A 16,823-nucleotide genomic window follows, 5' to 3' on the forward strand; every position below is an offset into this window, starting at 1 on the left:
TTGACACTAGCTTCCCAACGATCCATTTTCCAGCTACAATTATTTTTTACACATAAAGGAGTTAATTCCATCCCCTTTTCTAAAAAAAACCCTTTTTAAGCTTTAAATGTTAATTCCATTCCTTTTCCTAAAAAACCGTTCCCAGCCCGAACTCTTCACTGGAATCCGTAATGTCTAGCCTGATCGGACTCCACTCATTCTCCCCAGCTTTATGTCAGGCCATTCCTCCACTTCACACACTCAGTACACTGGCCACTCTGGCTGCCTTTCTGGCTTCAAAAGTACCAGGTTCCTTCCTGAGTACACATCTTTGCACTTGTTGTTCCCTCTGATTAGAACTGTGTCTCCCCATATATCTGTTGACTGCCCTTATCTTCATTGTAGTTCAACTCAAATAGCCTCCAAAGGTCACCTCAGCCACCTAAACACATAGCTAGCTCTTTACTACTCTATCCCATAACACTGTTTTGTTCACCATACTGTCATCTCTCACTCAACTACGGGAATAAGATCTGAGAAATGCAGCATTTGGTGACTTTATCGTCATTCAAACATTGTAGAGTGAGCTTATACGAATCTAGATGGTATAGCCTAATAGACACCTAGCCTGTGTGGTAGAGATATATTATTTCTGTTCATCAGACCATGACGAACAAAACAACATGAGATTAAATCAAGCACAAGATAAACTCATGCAATCCAAAGATGCAATAAACGTGACATGCACAAGGCTACTGTTGGCCAGCATAAATTGTTTTACAGTAAACTTGTTTTTTTAGTAAGTAGAGATTACACACCAAAATAATGATTAAAAGTATATTAAATATAAACTAATACCTAGTTGTTTATTATCATTATCAAATACTATATACTATACATAATTATGTGTGCTGTACATATATATGATTGGCAGAATGGTGGATTTGTTTACACTAATGATGCCACAGACATATGAATAATATGTTATACTGTGACATCATGATGGCTACAATGCTGTTTTTTAATTTTTCATCTCCATTATAATTTTATGGGACCACTATATATGTGTGATCCAGTGTTGACCAAAATGTCATTATGTGGTACATGACTGTATAGCTCTTAGTGCCAGCCAGATTAAGTCTTACTTGTCTTCATATTTCTTTGCCTGGTTCCCCATTAAAGGCTTATGAAAGTATAAACTTTGTGTTTGTACCTTTTCTCTGTCATGAGCTCCTGGGACAATGCCTGGCACAAAGTGGGTCTTGGATTAATAATTGTGAAATTAATAAGTGAATGATGTAAGGAAGGCATGAGCAAATGAATCCTTTTCTGGCCCCTATACTGATAGAGAAAGCAAGAGGAAAAGGTTAATGCTAAGGAATAACAACAGAGGGACTGTTCTGAGAGACTCTTTAACTGTCATACACTGGGCACTCTCACTCCACTCCCCAGTCCTGTGTTGCCAAAAGCTGGCATTATATACTTTTCAGTATCAGCTATTCCTGGGTTTTTTGAGTTTAACATCATTTCATTATATTTAAATTCATAATACTTGCTGTTTTCTTTAAAAAGTTAGGGTTTTTTCCTAGTGTACATTGTTTTGATAATGTTTTGAAATTTTGAAATCATCTTCTAAGAAATTTGGGGATATTTTACAGGACATTTTTAAACTAGGGTTCAGAATGTTTTCTGATATCACCTCTCCTTGTTATATTTACATGAAAGTTTCAAAACTAATTAAGATCCTTAGATGGAGAGAGTTCTAAGTGTCTAAATTGTTTTAAACAGCTCACATTCAGGCTGGGGTTGTGGCTCAGTGGCAGAACGCTCACCTAGCACGTGCAAGACCTGGGTTTAATCCTTAGCACCACATAAAAAAAAATAAATAAAATAAAGATATTGTGTCCAACTACAATTAAAAAATAAATATTAAAAAAAAAACAGCTCACATTCACCCATTGATCTATCACAGTACCTCCATTGATCTATTCCAGATACGTCTCTGTGAAACCAGACTATCAGAATCTATTTAGGGCTGAGTGCAGTGGTGCATGCCTGTAATCCCAGCAGTTCAGGAGACTGAGGCAGGAGGATCATGAGTTCAAAGCCATCCTCAGTAATTAGCAAGGCCCTAAGCAACTCAGTGAGACCCTATCTCTAAACAAAATATAAAAAGGGGCTGGGGCTGTGGCTTAGTAGTGAAGCGCCCCTGGGTTCAATCCTCAATACAAAAAAAAAAAAAAAAAACAGAATCTATTTAGTCAGTTAATCATGAGCTAAAACTGAGTGCACAATATGTGATAACTTTTGTGATATAAGAATTAATATGACACTATCCCTGCCATCCAGGAATAGACAGACTACGCAGTAGTTAAATAAATTTTACAGACAAGATGGCATTTAAATTAAATCATAATCTAGACTTTTCTAGGTAGAGAGAGAAGATAGGGAAAGGAAGGATCCTTCTAAGCAAAGGGAACAGCAGATATGGAAACTGGGATGAGAGGATAGGGTGTTGAGAACAGTTTACTTTTGGATGTGTAGGAGTGCTGAGAGGTGGGGAGTAACAGAAGATCTAAAGGCATTTGCTGTCAGATAATAAAGGGCCTTGTATACTAGGCTCAGGAGTTCGGTTTTTATTCTGGACTTTAAGGAGATAACTTTGGTATTTGTGTAGAAACTCAGGAGGATAAATTAGAATAGAGAGATCAGCTGGGCACAGTGGCCCAGGCCCATAGTCCCAACTACTTGGAATGCTGAAGCAGGAGGAAGATGGCTTGAAACCGGGGTATTCAAGGCCATCCTCATAGCAAAACTCCATTGCAATGAATGAATGAATGGAAAAAAGAGAAAGAGACTGACTTTGAGCCTAATCATGATTTCTGTGGCCTACACCAATAAAAAAGGACTAGATGAACCTGGTGAGAACACAGAAAAGCTATATTTAATATTCAGATTCAAAAGCTTTAAAAGTATTCATAACTTTTAACCTTATTAATATCCATCCTAAGGAAATGAGCCACAATATAGAAAATGTTTTACATACAAAATATTCTTTCAGGGTTTGGGATATAGTTCAGTGGTAGAGTGCCTACCTAGCAATGTGTGAGGCCCTAGGTTTGATCCCCAGTACTGCAACAACACAAAAGTGTTCTTTCATTATCTTCTACTTTATAATAGCTCACAGTTTGCTATGGAGTTTTGTAACAGACTGAAACATATTAGGACTTAAGGAGACATTGTGAGACCTTGCATATTTTTAATAGCCATTGACTGACCACTTGCTGCCTATAGTTGGAATAAGTGAGAAATACAGTCCCCGCCTTAAGTCATTCTAATAGGGAACTCATAAGGACTAGCAGTGAGCTAGAGCACCATGGTAGTCAGTGTGTGATGGACTCATGGAGTCTTAATGAAAGGAAGAAGCAACTGGCTCATTGCCAGTGGTCTGAGAAAGAGAGCTGGGCCATAAGTCATGAGAAGCTACTGCTTCTTTGTTCATTTCAATCTCTTCAATAACCCTACAAAGAAGATATTATCAGAAAACACCATTTATTCAACAAACAATTACTTGAGCATCTCTTTATACAAATACTTTGCTCTTTCTAGGCCCTGTGATGTAGCACTGATCAAAACAGACAAAAATCTGTCTTTATGGCACTTATGTTCTGGTAGAAAAAAAGAAAAAAAAAATTGAGACTCAGATGGTCTCTTGCCCATAGAAACAAGACTGAAACTAGACTTTTATACCTATAATAATCTAATCCATTCATCAGATAGGAAAGCTGGAACAGAGCAGGACAGACAAAAGGAGCAGCCGGGTATAAGCATAGAAGCAAGAGAGACATGGTGCACCTAGACCACAGGGAAGAGTGTGCTGGTCCAGGGTACCCCGAGGCTCACAGGGCCCAGACTCTAGGTCTTGATTGCCATGTAGAGGAAAACCTTGTACAAAAGTTGTCATTGGTGTGTGGTGTCAGCACAGTCATGCTAGTGTCTGCTTCTGCTAGAAGACTCCTGCTGCACTGGGCCTCAATGGCTGTTGCACAAGGACAGCAACATATCCTGCTTTGCTCTCACACAGGGTAGAGACTGGTATGGTTGTATTGAGACTTTTTAAGTCTTGGCATGTAATTTAGGAAAACGGCTTTACTACAGAAGTACCTTTTACTGGTATATTCAGGACACAATGTGGTTTCAGAGTAGCAAAGAAATTCCATTGGAAAAGCTATCAAGAGTAAATGTGGACCAACACTAATTATCTCATTCAACAATTTATCCAATGCTTAAATCCTGAAATTGCCCATATTTACCTCCTGTTGACTAATGATCTTGGCAGTGTCACATGGCCCTCTCGTATGCTGTCTTTTTTGTAGGATGATGTTTTTGTATATGTTGAATTAATTATATAAAAAATATCCTCCAAGCTATTTGGCTTTTTTTATTTCAAGAACAGTAATAACTTACCTATCACTCTTCAGACTAAATGTTATAAAACATCTTCTTTTTTAATAGAGAATCTTTATCATATAGACTTAACTCATTTAATTCCAAATTTTAAGATGCATTAAGCCTGATTTTTCTTTTTTACAAAGAGTGCTGCACGTCCACATCCCAATAAATAATAAAGAACTAAATTATTTTCCTCAAAAAAGAATAATTGAGGCCAAAATTGACTCTACTGCTGTGTATAACTATGAAGAACAAATTTTTAAAAAGAGTAAATGAGACAATTTCTATCAGGTCCCCTCTCATCCTGCAGGAGTTCTGTCTCTTTTCTTTTCAATTAAATAAATTCTCTTTTACACTTAAAAAAAAAAGTAAATAAGTGGGTTTCATATATTGACATAAGAGGTAATTTACTTAAAATCTGGTCCTGGAGTGGCTGGGGATATAGCTCAGTGGTAGGGTATTTGCCTAGCATGTGTGAGGTTTTGGGTTCAAACCCTAATACTGAGGGGAGAAAATCTAGTCTTATAGTATTCTCTGGTTTATCACCCATTTTCAAGACTGTTTTTGTCTTAAGGAGCTATGGTAGCTTCAGAATCTGGGTTTTGATGAAATGCTTAAAGCTTGCAAAATGTGGAGTGAATCATAGAAACTGACTAACTTTCTTGCCCAATTTTTGCTTGTGTAACTTGGAGATATTTTACACTTTGAAATTGTGAGATTTGAAAAACTATATGGTCTCAGTTGACAATTTTAACTGATCTTGGGACTTGGGGGAAGCTTTTAAGGCTTTTACCAGAGAGCCAGAAGATACTCACAAGCCCACCTGTTAATATGACATACAAGGCTCTTTAGGAAGCAAAGCCAAACAGACTCTCCAACCCCTCTGTGGAGCCTCTGAGAGTCTCCTCTCAGGTTTTGTTGTCGTAAGGGAAAATCTGGTGACTGGTGCTATCAGGGACAATAAAGCCATCACAGATTGTGTAGAACCTCTAAGGATCAACCCAGTCTTCATACTAATATTGGAGCATAATCCAAATTTTGCCTGATCTCAATCATGGCCTTTCCCACAATTTTCCTCTTTGGGCCACTATTTTATAGCAATTCCAGATCAACCCTCGGCATTGCTTAACCTCCATCCAATCCATGTACATAGCCCTTTGCATTTTCCATGCACCTCCATGGTAGCCTTTGGTAGCACTTCCGTTTCAGGCCTTCTCCTCTGCCTGTGCTTCCCAAGTCGTCATGGTTCTGTGCTTATTCATCCTACATTAACACCCCAATCCTCAAGAGAATGGCAGGACTGTCATTTTGAAGAAATGGAGGCTGAGTAACTTACCACTAGGTACCTGAGCTGAAGCTGGAACCCACATCCTTCACTTCCAGCCCAGTGCTGATCACTGATCTGATTGCCTCCTGAGGATCCAGTTTTAGTTGCAGTTTTATTTTGTTTCATTTTTTTAGAGTAAAACTTCACCTCATTATGATAGTTTTACAGCATTGAAATTTTTATGTTTCTCAAAATCATTTCAATATTTTGATCCCCAGTTTTTGTTCTGACCAGCTCACATCTGCTCTTTATCTAACCTTTTTAATTTTGTCCATGACCATCCTCCATTGCAGGCTTCTCAACCAGATGAGTTGACCATTGAGGAACATGAGGTGTTAGAAGTGATTGAAGATGGAGATATGGAAGACTGGGTAAAGGTATATTCCTTTGCTCATATCGCCCCTCTTGTGACATTTTTAGGAGTTTGTTTTGGTTCTTATTATGTCCGGTCCAAACCTTTGTGTGTGCAAACCTGTTTTGTAACCATGTCTTTTACCCAGGCTCGAAATAAAGTTGGCCAAGTGGGTTATGTGCCAGAAAAGTACCTACAGTTTCCCACCTCGAACAGCCTACTGAGCATGCTGCAGTCCTTGGCCGCTTTGGACAGTCGGTCACACACATCCAGCAATTCCACGGAAGCAGAACTCGTTTCAGGCAGCCTCAACGGAGATGCCAGTGGTAAAGACTGAAACAAGGCACACTTTATTTGGTCACATTTGACCTAAACTGTATTACCCTAGGAGTAAGCCTTCAGTAGGTTAAAAAGCACTTTCTTCCTGTTTTTTGTTTCCCTGTTTTGATCACAGTGAGTAAAAAAATTACAACTTTGAGTGGTGCTCTCTAAGTTGTCATGTGAGCATAGGGGTGGTTGCAAAAGCAGCCTTGACTGTCTTTGTTCTTAACCAGATTTGTCTCTCTCTTGCTTTCTAGTCTGTTTTGTGAAAGCACTTTATGATTATGAGGGCCAAACAGATGATGAGCTATCTTTTCCTGAGGGAGCAATCATTCGTATCTTGAACAAAGAGAACCAAGATGACGATGGCTTTTGGGAAGGGGAATTCAATGGGCGGATTGGAGTGTTTTCATCGGTGCTAGTAGAAGAACTTTCAGCCTCAGAAAATGGTGATACTCCATGGATGAAAGAGATTCAGGTACCAGAGTGGGGAGAGCTGAATTTTATAATGTTTAAAGGGATGGAGGTGTGGCTCAGTGGTGGAATGTTTACCTAGTACGTTCAAGGTTTGATCCCTAGCACTGCTGAAAAGAAGAAAAGAACAGCTGCTTTAAAACATGATTAAAGAAAATAACTCCCTAGGGTCTCTTGAACCAGGCAAAAGTGGGTTGCAGTCTCTCTGCCTCACCCTCCCTGTTCCAGTCCTCAATTGCCAGATGTCTATATAGCTGAATTTCAGAAACCAGAGACTTGACGGTCAGACCCTTGTGGGATATGACCCTATTATGCCTTCATTCTTCTGCATTCTGTGAATCTATTAACCAAAATACTAAATCGTATATAGCATATCAAAGGTTGGTTTGGTGGAGAGAGAAAAAACAAATCAGAGAGAGAATGTGTTATGTCCATGGTTAGTTTATGTGGTACAACTCTGAGGTAGCTCTTCGTTCTATCACACTCAGAGCCCTACCACATAACCCAGGGCCTGCCAGAGCCCCTGTCCCACAATAAAGGGGCTGTAAGGTTTTGCTCATCAGTAGGAAACTTGCATTTACAGGAAGTCCTAATTTATTCAGTTCAGTTTTTCTCTGGGGATCTGTTACAGCAGCCTGGCAGATAGAAGAATAAAGTGTTTGCCAATCTTGTTTGCGTGATAATAACTTAGCCTCACATACAAGAAGCTCAGCCAGTTATTGTATCTTCATATGTAAAAACAGTACAATTTGTCCCCTTTTTTGTTCTTCCTTAGCTTTGTTGAATTGACTAATTTATCATATTTTCAATTAAAAAAGAAAAGTTTAGAGAATGGTTTGACTTGGTAACTGTTTGAAGATAAACTAAAATCAGTAATATAATGAGATCTATGATAGGAAACTGTTAAATGCATCATGAAACAGTTTGGGGTAGTTATTTTAGGTCCATTTGCTGACGAGCAAAAGGCTGACAAGCTTTAACAGTCATAATTTAGTCCCAGAGAAAAGGAATGTGTGTTCAGCAGCAGAGAAGAAGCCAGCTCTCTTTCCTGAGGCCAAGAGCACCTGGTAACCTTGCCTCCTTCCATGCAGATCTCTCCTTCCCCCAAGCCGCAAACATCCCTGCCTCCGCTACCGCTGTATGACCAGCCTCCCAGCAGTCCTTACCCCAGCCCGGATAAGAGGAGTGCCCAGCTCTTCCCCCGTCTCCTTCAACAAATGGTAAGGGTCCTCTGGGCAGGGTCTGAGTGCATTTTATTGCACAACACCACATAAATTGAGCTTTTTAATTCTCTCCCTTAGAAAATAGCCTCCATGCTGAGTCACCAGGATTCTCACAGGCATCAAGGCATACTCCTGAGACCTCATATGGCAAACTCCTGCCTGTAAGTCTCCTAGCTGGCAGGGTTATAGAATGCATAGTTCTTCCAAATCCAAATCAGCCCCTGTGTGTTGCCAAACAAGGATGAAATGAATTTGGGAAGGTAAAAAGATTGATTGAGGGGCTGGGGTTGTGGCTCAGAGGTAGAACGCTCGCCTAGCATGCATGAGTCACTGGGTTCAATCCTCAGCACAAAATAAAAATAAAATATTGTGTCCACCTATAACTAAAAAATAAATTTAAAAAAAGAGCGATTAAAAAGGCTAAGTGGGTTATGTGCCAGAAAAGTATCTACAGTTTCCCACCTCAAACAGCCTCGACAGCTCTAAAGTCAATTCATCTTGGATCATTTAGTTTATACTGGAACACTTCTCACTGACATGGTAAGATCACAAGATAACCACTGTGCAGGTGTATTTCAATTGTATTTCAAGCTCTAGGAACATTGAAGTAGTATAATTGTAACATAAAAACAATTGTTTTAGCAAGTGTTTATTAAGAATCTATTTTCCAGGCCGTATTTGCCTCTTTGAGGAGCATTGAAATACACTAAATGACCTCAAAGAACTCCTGTTCTCAGGGATATATTCTGACAAATAGTTACCTATGCTCACCCTTCACTTTACTGCCATCTTAGTTCCACTACCACTCCTCTTCAAGGTCATGGCTTTCATACTGGTAATCCAGTGGACCCTTTGCAATTCTGTTTTCCTTGACCTTTATCACCATTTCTTGAACCACTAGGTTGATTCATTAAGCAGATGTGCTTTGAGTTCCTTATTAATGACTTGGGTCTTAATATTTTTTTTTATACTGGGGAATAAATCCAGGGGCACTATACCACTGAGTTATAGCCCCAGCCCTTTTTATTTATTTATTTTTTCAGACAGAGTCTTACTAAATTGCTCAGGCTGGCCTCAACTTGTGATACTCATGCCTCAACCTCCTGGGTAGTTGGGATTACAGGCTGGGCCACCACACCTGGCAGGGACTTGGGTCTTGATTCTAAATGTGATTGAAAGCCATTGTGAGGTATGAAGCAGGGCAGTGTTGTGATTAGTTTTGTATTTTAAACACATAATTATGGCTACCAAGTGGAGACCAATAAAAGGTGGCAGAACTGATACAGGAGCCATTAGGAGGATGTAGCAGTTGTCCAAGCAAGAGGCATTAGTAACATGGGCTGGTGGGTAAGAGTAGAAATGGAGAAATCGGGGCTAATTTTCTTGTCCACCACACTTTGCTGGCTGGCTCTATACTATACCTCCAGCTCTTCCTTTTCATTGACCTTAGCAGGTTTCTCCTCCTCTCTCCATCTCTGCTGATACTTTTCATGATCCTGTCCCTAGACTGCTTCTCTTGAAGTCATTCAACATATTCTCCCCAAGTTACCTATTCCCATGACTGTGAGAACCAAATCCCAGAATCATGTCTCTCAGTGAGTTTCAGACTTGTGGTAATCTCAACTTATATGTCTGAGACCAACCCCCAAAACTCAGCAAAAATTAGTGAATTACCTTCCCTCCAAGACATGTTCCTTCTTCCATTTTGCCTGTCTTGGTGAATGGATCCTCTATCCTACCAGTGCTCTGGAGGCATTCCTCAGACCTTTCTGGCCTACCTGCAGTCATCACCAGGTCTTGCCAGGTTTACCTTGGATACAGGTCTCAAAACTCTTCACTGTTCTGCTTCCACCATTCCTGGTATCTAGTTCAGCTCACATCAGCCTTCATTCTGAAAAGTCTGGAAAGTCTCCTATGTTGTCAGCTCACTTGTCCTGTTGCCCACTTCCAATCTCTTCTCCAAACTGTTATCTGAGACATCTTTTCATGGATCTGATATGCCTTACAATCCATCAAAGACTCCCCTGCCTACAGAATAAAGCCCAGATTTCTTTTTTTTAAATATAGGGTTTTTTTAATATTTATATTTTAGGTGTAGATGGACACAACACAATGCCTTCATTTTTATGTGGTGCTGAAAATCAAACCCGGGTCCCACCCATGCTAGGCAAGCGCTCTACGCTGAGCTACAATCCCAGCCCAAGCCCAGATTTCTTATAACATGTCTCAACAAGGCCCTTCATTTCTTGCCCCAGCCTGCCTCTCCAGCCTTCTCTCTTAGAACTGACTCCCAAGACATGCTGAAATGTCTTATTTCCCTAAGTATTGCGCTCTTGCCTTCCAGGCTTTAGCTTTGGAGAAGGATTTTAGGGCTTTAGTAACTGTTGTGCCCAGGGCTTTTAGCCCAGGCAGCAGTCTCATTTGTAGACTTGACATTTCATCCAGAACAGTACCTGCTTTTCGGGGTGGGAAATTTACACTGAAAGTATGTGCCCATGTCATTGGATAGAGGACTGGTTGGACTTTGCAGATGCTCCAGACTGAGTCTGGAAGCTGACTTACAAACCAAGACTTTGTTCTTTACTCAGGTCCGAGCGGCTCCCCCTCCACCCACACAGAACCACCGAAGGCCAGCAGAGAAGATGGAGGATGTGGAGATCAAAATGGTGTGACTATGGGCTTGCCCTTTGTTACCGCTACAATCAAGGCCAGGCTTGGAGTTTGGCCCATCCTGTTGTTTAGGCACCTTTGCATGATGGTGACTCTTTAACAGAGCAAAACCAAGGCAGATTCTCTGTGACTGGGTGGCCTGGTGAACTCCTCCCATGTTTTGAATATTTTGTGCCTTTTTTTGTTGTTGTCATTTTCTATGTCATCTGTCCTACCATAGCACAAATCCTAGTGGGCCCTAGAAGCAGAGGGGAGTAGCCCTCATGCCTAACAATGGTCCGTTTTTATAGGAGATTCCAGACCAGGCCTCATTCCAGGGAATAGTCACAGAATTCTGATCATGTGTGCTCGTACAGTATATTACTGTGGCCACAAGGATGTGGCAAAAATCTCATCATTCTTCAAGTGGCTTTTGCTCATCTGATTAAGTATTAATCAGATTCTGTTGGCTCCAAAAGGAAACAGAAGGAGGGATTCAGGAGAGGCTGGCTCCTCCCCGAAGTTCGTCCCCAGATGAAGAGTGAAACCATACCGGGAAAAAGTGGACTGCCCATTGCATTAGCGCCAGTTGCATTAACGCACATCTCTTCCACAACTATCAGATTTAAAATAATAACAGTGTCCTTTGTATTAATATTTATGCCATTCATTTAGTATTAGTGGGGCTAACCTGGAGGGGGCTAAACTAGTAGCCTCATCTTGCCCATCACATAGACTAATAGAAAGGAGGCTACGGCCACAGCAGAGATGGAGCTTCCAGATCTGAAATGAGCCGGTTTAATGTTCTTCTTGTCTTTGGACATTTTTCAACTCAGTTTTTACAGCATATACTCTTCTGACCAATATCTTTAGAACCTGAGTGTCTAATAAATTAAGGACACATGCCTGCTTGTTGAGCTTCTCTATCGGGGAGGTCCCTAGCACTATTTTGTTCAAAAGCTAGTGCACTGACCCAGACAGCCTGGTCGCTGTTGGTATAGACAAGCTGTCACTCATGAATAATGCAGCTCCAGGTCCTCCCTGATGCTTCCTAGGAAGGAAGAACATGTGGGGCTGTGGAGGAAACTAGCTTCCTGAGCAAGAAAAGACTCTGACTGCACATCCCACACAAGTGCAGACTGATGAGGAAGAGGAGCCTTCTGAGAGTCCCAGGAGAGCTGGGGGTGGGAGGGGTGCTCAGCAGTCTTCAGCACTGGGAACAGCGTGGGGCTCTGCTTTCCACCCATGGAAGGTAGGGAGTGTGTTACCTAGGGACTGAGGGAGGCTTGCCTGTTGCTTTTCTGTTTTGGCTAAGAAATCACATTTTTTAGAATTTAATCCAAAAGTTGTATTATGCTTTGAAAATCCCATCTCTCTTAAGAATCTTTAGAAACTTGAAATGCTCACCAAACATCCCTGTGGGATTTTTGACAAAATGTAGGGTCTGAACCGAAGAAGTTTTCAGTTATTCATTTGATCACTTCAGTAACAATACCCCTTGACTGTTGGCTATGGTTTTGGTTTTTCGCATTTTGTAAACTGTTGATCTATTTGAGGTCTTCTTATGTTTATCAAACTTATTCTTAAGTTTAAAAGAGCAATTAAAAGGGTGGTTTTCTAAAGATTTTACAATTTGTGGAAATGTGACAAATCTAAAAAGTGCTTATTAAATAGAGCAGTTCAACTTGCCACCCAGTCTTCTACTCTTTCTTTAGCTAGCCAAATTATCCTTGAATTTGGATTTTTCACAACTTCAGAAAGTTGTTGAAGTCTTTTGTTAGATCTTAAAATGTTTCTTGGAAGAGCTGCTAATTTTATTTTTAAAAACAAAGTTGTAAAAATATGCCTCCTTTTTAAAAAAATAATCCCTCCCTCCAGGACATGTAACCCAGCATCACCATGCACAGGGCAGGGCTCAGAAGGAGTCTCTGTGCAGATGCGCTTTCTTTACAGTGGCTGTAAAAAATTTGTATTTATTATGTATAAAATATTGAATAATAAAAAAATGGAATTAAGTTTTCCAAGTTTCCTTTTAAAAAGGTTTGGTTCAACAGGCTTTTCCCAAAATACCATGTTTCTTTCAAAGATACTCTTGGGCCCTCCTTTACAGCATTTAACAAATTCGGAGAGCAAGTAAATACACCATGGGACACAGACCCTGAGACCACTTTTGTGCCAGGTATGATATCCTGGGTCCTAAAGATGGAAAGAAATAACTAATGGTCTTTGCTTTCAAGGTTCTTTCCCAGTGGGGAAAAAAGACGGCTACATAACAATGAGGACAATATTATGAGACATGCTGGAAAGAAAGTGCAGCAGCATGCTGGTGAGCTAAGGAGGGAGCCTGGAGGATGTGACCACTGGCTTCCTGGATGTGGTCATTCTGGATGCTTCTCCCCTTTCCCACAGCTACATCCTACTAAGTAATGAACTGAGTGTGTATAAGGACATTTTATTGGTCCCAAGAAGGATATATCAAGTATGCAGCACAGGGTGGTCTCCACATACTCCTCACATCATTTCTCCCACCTCCTGGGTCCTCACCTTAATAACTGAGATCATCGATAGTCTCCTGCTGTACAGGAACACACAGGTCCCTCAAGAGGCCTGTGTGAAGGGATGTGTGTGAGGTGTCCAGCCATAAATCTGGGACACAGAATATTTCCATCTTCTGCTTTCCCTGCAGTGCAGGCTGCTCACATTTGAGATGGCTGTTAGCACTGGAGGCTTAGTCTGTGACCAGGGGCAAAGTTCAGCTAATTGCCCCATCCCAGTGTCGCAGCTAACCGTAGGCCTCCTTCATCTTAGGAACAAGCTTGATGCGGGCAAGCCAGACTCCCAGCATATGGCTTGCAGCACTTCCTCTCTGACCCCACCACCCAGCCCACGTCCACAAGCCACACAGAAACCATGTGATGTCATCTGGCTTCAGCCCTGATGCTGTTAAATGAGTGATCCTCCCTCCAACCTGCTGCAACCCCAACTTTAAAAGAAATGGAATGAGTGATTTCGAAGAGTTTATCCAACTCTTATTCTGGATCAGTTCAGTTATTCTAAGATACAAGTAAAAATATCAGACAGCAGGTCACCGTAACTGAGAACAGACCATGTATATAGGCTTCTTGGAAGGCAAGCATGCTCACCACTCCACCACCAACACTGTTCAGCCATGGCTGAAGATTTCTTAGAATAACAAGAAAATGAAAAGAAAATTCCAGCAATTGGACTCATCCACTGGCACAAACTGTCATGCTCCAAGTTGTAATGACATCTCAGGCTGTACTAGTCACTGCCGAGGGAACCCAGCCACAGTTTTTGGTTTTGGTTCCAGTTACTGCCCAGCCCTCTTCAAGTAGCTTTATGACAAAATCTGGCAGCTCTGAAACCTTTGCATTTGTTTTGTTCATTGTAAAGTTTTTCCTGACAGAAATATAACCAAATAATAGAAATTTTAGATTAAAAGGAAGAGAGTTAAAGTTTGTCTTGAAACCCCACCACTTGACACAACCAATTGAGTTTTCACCTAGGTTCTTCCTATGTTTGCTTTGTTCCTGACTGATCTGCCAAGAACCATATGAATGCCAAAGAGCATCTTGTTCCTGGACTATTTTCCCTTGGTCCCAGTGGCCAAAAAAAAAACACACATAGTCCTTCTGCCATGTCTGTTTCTGAGAACTCTGATCTGGGAATATCTTCCTGAAGTGTTTTATCCTGAAGCATTGCAGAAATGAACCCATGAGTAGGGTCCACACCCCTTCCACACTGTACCAAACACTTGCCACAGCTGGCTGCTGGGAGGGGAAGGAAGAAATGGGGGGAAGAGACTGTGTGCAAGCCCTGAGCTATCTCAGATTTGCCCTGAGGGGCTGAGGCTCAGCCCTTCACCTTTCTAGGCCTCATTTTCCTCATCTTTGAAGGTAGGAGTGAGAAGGTAATGCAAACTTCCTAAAGTCCAAAAGGATCAAATAAGATAATGTACAGATGAGCTGAAGATATTATTTCAGAGAAAGCCTAAAACCAGAGGTGGTGTGTCTGAAGATAGCAATATTCACACATTTTCACAAGTGGGTCCATACCTTGTGTCAAGATTCCTTCAGAAACCAACTCTGTTACTCTGTCCATTCAGCAAACTACTGTACCAGGCTATGTTCTGGGCACAGGAGTTCAGCCCCTGCACAAACAGGCTCACATAAGGTGGGGGAGTCTCAAGAAAACAGAGGAGCCAGGGCTAGGAGATGACCAAGGGGTAGTAGGTACCAGAACAAGGGTGTCTGTCATTTAAGGCCTCAGATTAGGCAGGGCAGTTGGAGGTACTTAGGCCTACAGAAGAGCTATGTCACCTGGCTGATGGGGTGGGGAGAGCCTTGGAACAGGAAGTTTGACAGATGGCAATATAGAGCCTGGAAGCCACTGTGATTTGCCTCAGTTCTGCTGTGTGACCCAGAACAAGCTCCTGCCCTCTCTTGGGGCATCAGTTCATGTACGTGGCAAGTGTACAGGTCATTCCAGTTTGACTAGGGACCTAAACTCAGGCAGACAGCACCCAAATGCCTGAGTACTAGAACCCCAAACACTAGGGTTGGGGATGTGGCTCAGTGATAGAGTACTTGCCTGGCCTGCATGAGGCTCTAGGTTCCATCCCAGCACTACCAATAAAAAGAAAAGGGCTGGGGTTGTGACTCGGTGGTAGAGCACTTGCCTAGCATGTGTGAGGCAATGGGTTCGATTCTCAGCACCACAAATAAAGTCCATTGACAACTAAGAAAATATTAAAAAAAAAACAAAAACAAACTTGAGCACTGACTTCTGAAAGGCCTAGAGAGGTCTTTATCATTAGCCCCTTTGAGCACCTGCCCTGGGCATCTGTGGCCTCTCCCTCCAGTCTGCCTCTCCTTTCAGATCTGCTCCTCCAGGAAGCACAGAAATTTAAGGTGGAAATGTACTCCATGAGGCCACACCATCCCACAGTGTATGATCAGGCCTGCCCCCATAAGTGGAAGGAAGGCCTTCAGGGAAGCTGGGGTCAGGGAGGCTGCCATCCCAGAGAGCGAGTCCCGTCATCTCCTGGGCTGTCTGAGCAGTCTGTGATCTGCTGAGCTGTGCCTTCCAGTGAGGCACTTAATCTGAACGGCAAGTTTCCTTCTCTCCGTTGTTCCTGCCTCCCCCTCACTTTGAAGGACACTAACCCTCCTGGCTTTAAGGGTCAGAATTGAAGAGAGAAGATGCAGGGAGGAAGCCCAGTTAGACACAAAGCTGGAATCACCCCCACTCTGGTAGTGGTGGTAGTTGTGGTGGCTGAAGTGGGGGGCACGGTGCATCACTGCCCAGGGAGCCTAAAGTCTGACATTTGTATGATGAATGCAGTCACAATGCAGGTGTGTGCAAGTGTGATCTTGACTCAACCTCTGAGCCTCATCTTTTCTCATCTGTAAAATAGGTGATAACCATATCACAAGTTGGTTGAGAGGAACAAATGAAATTACCGGAAGTACACTGGAGGCTGACACGTTAAGTACTTAGTAATGGTGGCCACTTGGACATCATTGGTTTTTTCAGCCATCAGTCTCTGGGGGGAGGCTGGTGAAAGGACTCCTCAGAGACCAGACAGCTGGTGACCCCTGCTGGCCACTAGGGACCAGAGCAGTAGGGCTGGGGCAGGGGTGAAGGGAGCTAGATTATTGAACTCACAGAGTGCCTGCATAGGAGAACTTAATGACTTCATAAACATTCCCTGAGGTTTCTCTGAGCCAGACCTGATCCCAGGGAACATTCTGTTCCCATCCTGGCCTATTTCAAGAGCTCCATGGCTTATAATGGAGGGAGGCTGATAACAAACAAGAAAGGGTAGGACCAAGCCTGGTAGATGAGGAAAGGGCTGTCAGTAGGGGAATCCTGAAGGACGAATTTTACTTGTGGGCTGGGAGGGACAAGAACATTCTGGATAGAGAAAAGCACATGCAAGTCACATTCAGAATAGCAAGGGAATGAAGATGCAGGCCAACAGGGTGACTTCCAAAGGCTAGATTTCAAGCTGAGGGGTTCTTCT

At 42.1% G+C, this 16,823-nt stretch overlaps 1 pseudogene; it reads left to right on the forward strand.

The window, feature by feature from the left end:
- Positions 1–10,800, forward strand: part of LOC143390013 (F-BAR and double SH3 domains protein 2-like) — a 145,718-nt pseudogene extending 134,918 nt beyond the window's left edge.
- The last annotated feature ends 6,023 nt before the right edge of the window (positions 10,801–16,823 follow it).

Source organism: Callospermophilus lateralis, unplaced genomic scaffold (assembly GCF_048772815.1).
Source record: "Callospermophilus lateralis isolate mCalLat2 unplaced genomic scaffold, mCalLat2.hap1 Scaffold_190, whole genome shotgun sequence".
NCBI classification, from domain to species: Eukaryota; Metazoa; Chordata; class Mammalia; order Rodentia; family Sciuridae; genus Callospermophilus; species Callospermophilus lateralis.